General features: G+C 44.4%; 1 long non-coding RNA gene across 1 annotated transcript; it reads left to right on the top strand.

Annotated features, from left to right (window-relative positions):
• The first annotated feature begins 25 nt into the window (after window positions 1-25).
• Window positions 26-6,793, top strand: LOC129604017 (uncharacterized). The gene is made up of 2 exons (XR_008694542.1): window positions 26-4,192; window positions 4,309-6,793. It is a non-coding gene; the product is annotated as an uncharacterized LOC129604017 (long non-coding RNA).
• Window positions 6,794-7,511: the final 718 nt, after the last annotated feature.

The following is a 7,511-nucleotide window of genomic DNA, read 5'->3' as shown; positions in this document are numbered from 1 at the left end:
AAAAAAAATGCAGTATGCAAAGAGATAAATCAGTGTACTTCAGCCCAACGGATTGTCATACTGATCACGTTACCTGTGCTGATGAACTAATTTATTTGTTGATCTCGATGCTACTACTACTTAAACTTATTTTTAAAAAACATAAAATCATAGCCTATAAAGTACCAAACCCCTTAACTTTGGTACTAGCAACACAAGCCAAACATTTTCATACTTTTTTTGAATTAATTCATCATTAATGTTATCAATAATGACTTTCTATAATTATTAAGAGTTACCGTACCCTACTACTACTATAATACTTTCATATATGCTTATTTTGTATATAGCCATCTAATAAAAGACAATAGTCACATTAAATGATAATAGGTTTTTCTCTCTTAAGTTGCACATAACGCTCATTTGTCTATATTTTGTCTCCTTATCATTTTTGTATTTTTTTTTTATTTCTTTCCCCTCTGTCCTTATTACGATTATAATATTTAAAAAAAACTTTTACATATATTATAAAGATAACATAATCATCTACATTTAGACATAGTTCAACTGTTTTTGGTATTAATTCTTGTAATGTTTTGATTTAGAGTAAGTAGATCTGATTTCATTAGCTAATATGAGCAGATCTTTCATGCCAAGTTTACAAGAGTGCCTTAATCAAATACTGCAGTAGGTAGTAATTCTAATGTGTCCTCAGTCTTTCTTCATGCATGCTGTTTATTTGGCTTATTGGATCCACAATTCTAATCTAGAACGGAATACACTTACTTTTATACTGGTTGTCTATAAACCAAAATCAAGACGTCAGTGGTCAATTACGGCAAGCCTAAATGCATTTTCTTAATTGCCTGATTGGAGACTGTTAATGGCGAGATCTGATATTGGACAAGGATTGGATTCTCTTCATTAGGCTGTGTGCTGCCGTAGGGAGGGAAAAGGAATTGGTATGGAGGTGGCATCACTATGAAAAGGCAGCCAAAGACATTGATTGGCAGCAGCACTGCAACAACCGTATTATCATCAGTCAGTAATAATCAAACATTTGTCAGTTATTTTACAGTCAAGCTGTTGGTAGTTAAAGATGAAATGTTCTACACAACAACACATGCTTTGGAGGCAAATGTGACCTTAAAATAAAAGTTTGGTGCTGCACATTTAACATTTAATTGACAGCTACTTCTGCTTAATGCTGAACTGGTGGAGAGATCAGAACATTATTATCCCTAAAGTTTTTGACTTTAGAAGCAACCTCTTCATCTCTCATCTTTCTGCAAAGTTTTTGTGTGCAGAAGATTCTTGTCAGCCAGGCGACAGACAGTTCAACAGACTTTTAGAAAGACTTACTGTGAAGAAGTAGGTCACGATGAAGCATCAGAGGTGCTGACAGCTCTGTGAAATGAGCAGCTACTTCGACATGAATACTAATCACAGCTGTTACTACCACCATAGCTTCCTCATTTGACAAGAAATGCAGGCAGTTATAATATGCATGATGGACTACTTCTGTGATTGCACCCCTTAAAGAGGAAGTTTCAGCATAACAGTATATAGCAGTGGTTTTTCGGCAGGAAAAGGTCAATTCTGACATCCTCTTATTTATGTATTCTTGTACAGTGTGTACCCAACCATCCATTCATGTTCATTTGAAGAATGCAATAGTCAGTCAGCCAGCCTTTGCACAGGTAGGAAGTGTCTCTCGGCCTTACCACTCACCGCATGTGGTGCTTGCTCAAGAATACTTCACCAAGTGCACACAAGGATCACATTTATGTGTTTCATTATTTAAATGTTAGTTTATGCATTCAATTTAACTTGTTTTATTTATGTAGCACCAATTCAACAAATGTTATCTCAACATCTAACTCTACCAAGATGGCGCGGCGTGTGTGTCATCAAGTTCCAGCAGCTCTGTAATGCTGCAGAGCTGGAGTTAAACGCCGGGAAAGGAAATGGAGGTACAAGCCATACATGCCATCCATTATTACTGGAAACATCCGCTCTCTCTTTAACAAGCAGGACAAGCTAACGGCGCTTATGCGTCTGCAGCGCGTGTACCAGGAGAGCAGCCTGCTGGGTTTGACCAAGACATGGATGAATCAGGACACACCGGACTCTATGATCTCTGTTAACAGATTTACGTTGGTGTGGGCGGACCGGAGTGTAGCGCAGGGCAGAAAGGCAAAAGGCGGCGGACTGGCGGTGTTTGTGAACGACAGATGGTGTAACCCGGACCACATCACCATTAACAACAACACTGTAGCAAGGGCATTGAACTGATGGCAGTCAGCTTTCGGCCGTACTATCTCCCAGGTGCTCGTAGTCATTGCTCATTGGCGATGTGTGCACAGCAACGTGTCCAGGCTGCAGACAGGGCACTCTCTCTCCCCTGCTTACACTCTAATGGTGAAACAACAGACACCACAGGTTAAAACAGTGAAGATCTGGACTGAGGGGGCAACAAAGCAATTGAAGGACTGCTTTAAAACCACACACTGGGACGTTCTCTGCAGCCCACATGGGGAGAACATTGACAGTCTCACACTGCATCACGGACTACATTAATTTCCATGTGGAAAGCACTTTGGCAACAAAGAGAGTGCGTTTCTCCAAAGACAAGCCCTGGGTGACCCCTGAGCTGAATGTCCTTTTAAATGAGAATAGGGCCTTTCTCTTAGGGAACAAGGAGTACAGAGGGACTTAAAGTATAAAATCAGAAAGTGCAAAGACAACTAAAAGAAGAAGCTGGAGCATCGCCTGGAGCAGAACAACTTCTGTGATGTGTGGAGAAGATTAAAACACTTCTCTGGCCACAGACTGGCTGGAAATGGTCGCCAGTTCACAGGTGACCAAGCCTTGGCAAATGAGTTAAACCTGTTTTTTAATAAATTTTATTCTGCCCAGTCTCCAACCACTGCTTAGTCTCCAACCACACGGCCCCCTCTTCACACCTCTCCAGTCCAGGCGTCTCCTCCCAGCTGCAGCTGTTCACACCTCAGCACCACGCAGTCTACTCTTCCCTTCAACAAAGGGACCCCCCAAACAACCCACAGCTCCAGACCAGCCACCGCCCACCCCCCCTTTGCCTCACTCTGAACCAGGATAGGGGGGAGTTAACGAGGACAAAAGCCAGGAAGTTATCTCGATTGTTACCTAGTTTGGAACACCCCTGTCTGTACCGTAGCCTTGCTTGACCGTTCTGTTGCCTGACTGCCTGCCTCTGTGACTTTGCCATTGCTTGCTCCTCTTGTGCTGTTGTGCCTATCTGCCTACGTGTACCAACCTCCGCTTGTATCCTGACTCTGAGTTGCATTCAAACCCTTGTACTTACCTGTCTGCCTTCAGTGCTGTGTAATTGGGTCCGCCATCTTGAACCATGTTTGTGACAGTACGATCTGGCCCGACTTGGACCCAGCCAGCCCCAGGGGTTTGTTCAATTCAGTTTTGTCTGTCTGTGAAGAGGAATTCTGCGACGCCAGGACATACCTGGACATCTCTGCGCTGGTGAAGGACAACCAGGAAGCAGCCAGCCCGAAAGCCCAGCTGAGCGCAGTTGAGGTGGCGGTTCTCGTCCTGGAGGACGAGGATTGCGGGCTAGACTTTCCCGACGTTCACACCCTCTTCGACCAGCTGTGCTCAAGTGAGGAATTAGAGCACGTCCTGCGCGCCGCGGCCGCCTGTGCGTTGATCCCTCATTCAACATCGGCTCATGGCTCTCCACTGACGTCCCACTGACGTCCCACCACCAGCTCCTGCTGTGCTCTCCACTCCTTGGTTCCTACTTGGTCTCGTGGTCCTGCTCATGTGTCTGCTCCTGCTTTGCCTCTGTGCCCTGCTAAATCCTCAGCTCCGGTATCTCTGCAGTCGCTAGACTGCGCTCTGGCTCTACCTGCTGGGGAGCGGCCGTAACCAGACGCTGCAGGAATCCCTCCGATCCCCCCTGTGTTCTGATCCCACCATCGACCTTCATGCTGGTTCCTGGCGACCCTACCCTGACCTCTCATGGTCAGAACCAGTCAGAACCCTGAGGACTCTGAGCTAATTCCCCAACCTCATCTACCTCAGCCCGCCCCGGCCGCAGCCTGTCCCGGTCGCAGCACCGCAGCCTGCTCCAGTCACAGATCCGCAGCCTGCCCCGGCCGCAGCACTACAGCCTGTTCCAGTCATGGACCCTCAACGCAACCGGCTCCATCTCTGGGTTTGTCTCTAGTTCTAGCTCCGTCTCCTCGTCTGTCCTCGTCCCTGGTTTGTCTCTCGTCTCTGGCTCCAACTCCGGTTTCTCATCTCTGGCTCTGGTTTCTCGTCTGGTTCCAGCTCCTCATCTGCCATTGTCCCTGGCTTAGCGACCTCCTCGACTCTTCAGCTTCCTGGATTGGCATCCGCCAACGTTGTACCTATCTGCCTACATGTATCGGCCTCCACCTGTATCCTGACTGGCAGACATCACCGGCCCCCATGCTGGAGGACGTCGTCGCTCCCTCTGGGTCTCTGGAGGCGGCTTGTTTCAATGCCGACCTCCCAGAACCCACCGTTCGCCACTGGGCGTTAGTGGTCTTCTTCCAGCCCAACGGCTGCTGAATTGAGCCTCGCTTCACCTTCATCCTCCCTGAGATGATGAAAGGATGACTTTATGTTGTTTTTCCCGTGTTTGGACTTCTCTCATGGACTGGTTGTAAACGTTTCTTGGACTCAATCTGTGTATAATGATCACGTGTTGTAACTCTGCCGTGTTCGTTTTGGTTCTCCTTTTTGGTTTACCTCCATGTTAGAACCAAAGTTTGGATCACCCGTCTGTACCGTAGCCTTGCCTTCTGTTGCCTGACTGCCTGCTTCTGTGACTTCGCCATTGTCTGCTCTTCTTGTGCTGTTGTGCCTTTCTGCCTACAGTACAGAAGACATCCTGCGTGGTACCTTTACCAAAGACATCTCGGCCGACTGACTTCAAAGACTACAGACCGGTGGCGCTGACCTCTCATCTGATGAACACGATGGAGAGGCTGGTGCTCACCCATCTTCGTATTATGGTGAGTCAGTCAATGGACCTGCTACAGTTCGCCTACCAGACGGGTATCGGAGTTGAGAATGCTGTCATCTAGACCAGGCTGGGAGCTCTGTGAAGAATCATGTTCTTTGACTTCTCCTGTGCTTTCAACACCATCCAACTGTTGCTTCGGAGGGACAAGTTGATGCACATAGGGGTGGACCAATATCTGTCTGCATGGATGCTGGACTACCTCTCGAACCAATTGCCGTATGTGAGGGCTTGCCACTGTGAGTCTGACATGGTTGTCTGCAACACAGGAGCCACGCAGGGAACAGTTCTGGATCTGTTTCTGTTCACTGTCTATACTGCAGAGTTCATGTCCACCTCAGCATCCTGTCATCTGCAGAAGTTCTCAGATAAGGCAGATAAAGAGTTCTTGGGTAACTTCCCATAACATAGGAATAACAGAATGGGGTTGGTTCACCAGTAATATTGACTATATATGACAATATTTGAATGTTTACATTGTTTATTTAGCTTAGCATATGGTGTTCATTGGCTAATAACTCATGATATGAGCCAATATCACAATATGATAGCTAGCATGCTTTGGTACATATCCACAGATTCCTTAGGATTCCTTATTTAGCTAGCGAGTAGCTTAGCGTATGTTGTTCTAAAGAAGATCGTTGCAGAGAAGCTCGAGACCTATTCACAAGTCCAACAGTAAGGACAAACCCAACGACTCTGTAACGATAGGGGAGGAGTTTGAGACTTCAAACCTAGTCACTACCCTCAGCCCTTTGTTTTCATTTTGAGCCCGTCGTTAAAGGTGGGAGGGGAAACCTTACTGAAGGATAAATGTCTGGCCTTCAGCCAACTTCCTTCAGACTAAAGAAGTCATCTGTATTAGTGGTAAAATGTTTCTACTGAAAAGAATCCAACTGACATGACTCAACCTTCAGACTTCGCAAAATTTGATTTGTTTTATGATAAGCTTATTATTGTGTGAATGGTTAGAAGTATGTATGTATTGATAGAATCTAAGTTCTAGTCATTTAGGGATTTGAGAATGCATTTGCTTCACTGTGTCCAAGTGTAAATTCAATATTTTTTTATTATTATTAATATTTTGTTTTCCATGTGATTATTCATTTTCATTCTGAGGAATAATATTCTATTGACTACGCAATTTTATCAGGGAGACATTGTAAGCTGTGCCTCAGACTGACATTATCTTTTATAGTTATATATATATCATCTAAAAGAAGCTCTATTTTTTCATAGATAGTGTAAATGTGTATTTGCTTACCACATAAAATCAATATTCTTGGTCATTTGCTTAATGGCTGGGTGTTACAAAAAGTAATATTTTACACAGTTCATATACTGTTACTTTACAGTATTATATAGTGTGATTTTGCATTTATATGTACAAAGAAATAGGTGAACGCTGCAAAAATTGTAAGGCAACTCTGAAATGGAGAATGGGGGTCATATAAATGGGAGTGAGGCGTGGATTAAGTAAAAGTGGAAGAAGAAAGCTTGTGTGCAGTGAAGTGAACTGGGGCACCAAGGCAGGGGTGAGAAAGATGAAAAGGGAAGGGAGAGGGGGGGGAATAAAGGAGCTTTTAACAGGACCAGTTACTGCACTGAGCTTGAAGGAAGGATTAAGGATTGCTTGTGATTTTTTTATAATTTATTTTTGGAGGAGGGTATTATGTTTCCAGGAGCATGTAAATTGTGTGTGTATGCATGTTTAATGTATATTTATGTGTATAAATGAAGGAACAACATAAAAGGCATCTGCATCTAGTTTCTCAATGCTTCCTCTGTCATACATGCATACATACTATGATCCCCAACCCCCACCAATCTGATAAGTGACATGCATCACGCTAAGCCATCAGCTGACACGGTGTGACAGCCTTGTCCCCCTGCTCCACTAAGCCCTTCCTCCTTGATCACCCCTGGGACCTTGTATGCCTGCTCCTCCTTGTAGCTGCAGGTTCAGTCAAGGAGAAATGGGTGTGGAGTGGTGAAGAAAAGTAGTTAAAGGTCGTGCATAAAGCTACTTCCCATCCTTAACATTCTTGGGAGTGCATGTGCTAGAGGCACACGCAACAACAGTCTTTATCTAGCATGTTATAATGCTATGTATTCTAGGTTTAGTGCTTGTGTGGGTGTAAACTGCTAGTGATGTGTGAATGTGTACATACACCAAATGCAATAGTCCTCAGCCTTTTTTTTCAACAAACAGTAAAGATTAAACCTGCCCTTTTCTCTCATTTTCATTCCCATTGTTAGGCATGGAAAAGGGAATTACCAAGTGACAGCTTTCTGCAGGTTTGCTTAGAGCAAAATCACTTTCAAATGACTGGACGTCTAAAAGAAATATCATGTCACTAAAGGTACTATACTTTTCAGAAAAAGAAACGCCAGTGTCTACAGAGTCAGTGTACACTCTCATGACTTTAAAGGGGACCGATCATGCAAAATCCACTTTTTATAAATATTCTGTAACGTTTCCATG

The sequence above is a fragment of the Betta splendens genome, chromosome 4, assembly GCF_900634795.4.
Source record: "Betta splendens chromosome 4, fBetSpl5.4, whole genome shotgun sequence".
Classification (NCBI taxonomy): Eukaryota; Metazoa; Chordata; class Actinopteri; order Anabantiformes; family Osphronemidae; genus Betta; species Betta splendens.
Note: the sequence above shows the minus strand (reverse complement) of the source record. Positions and strands in the feature narration are given on the sequence as shown.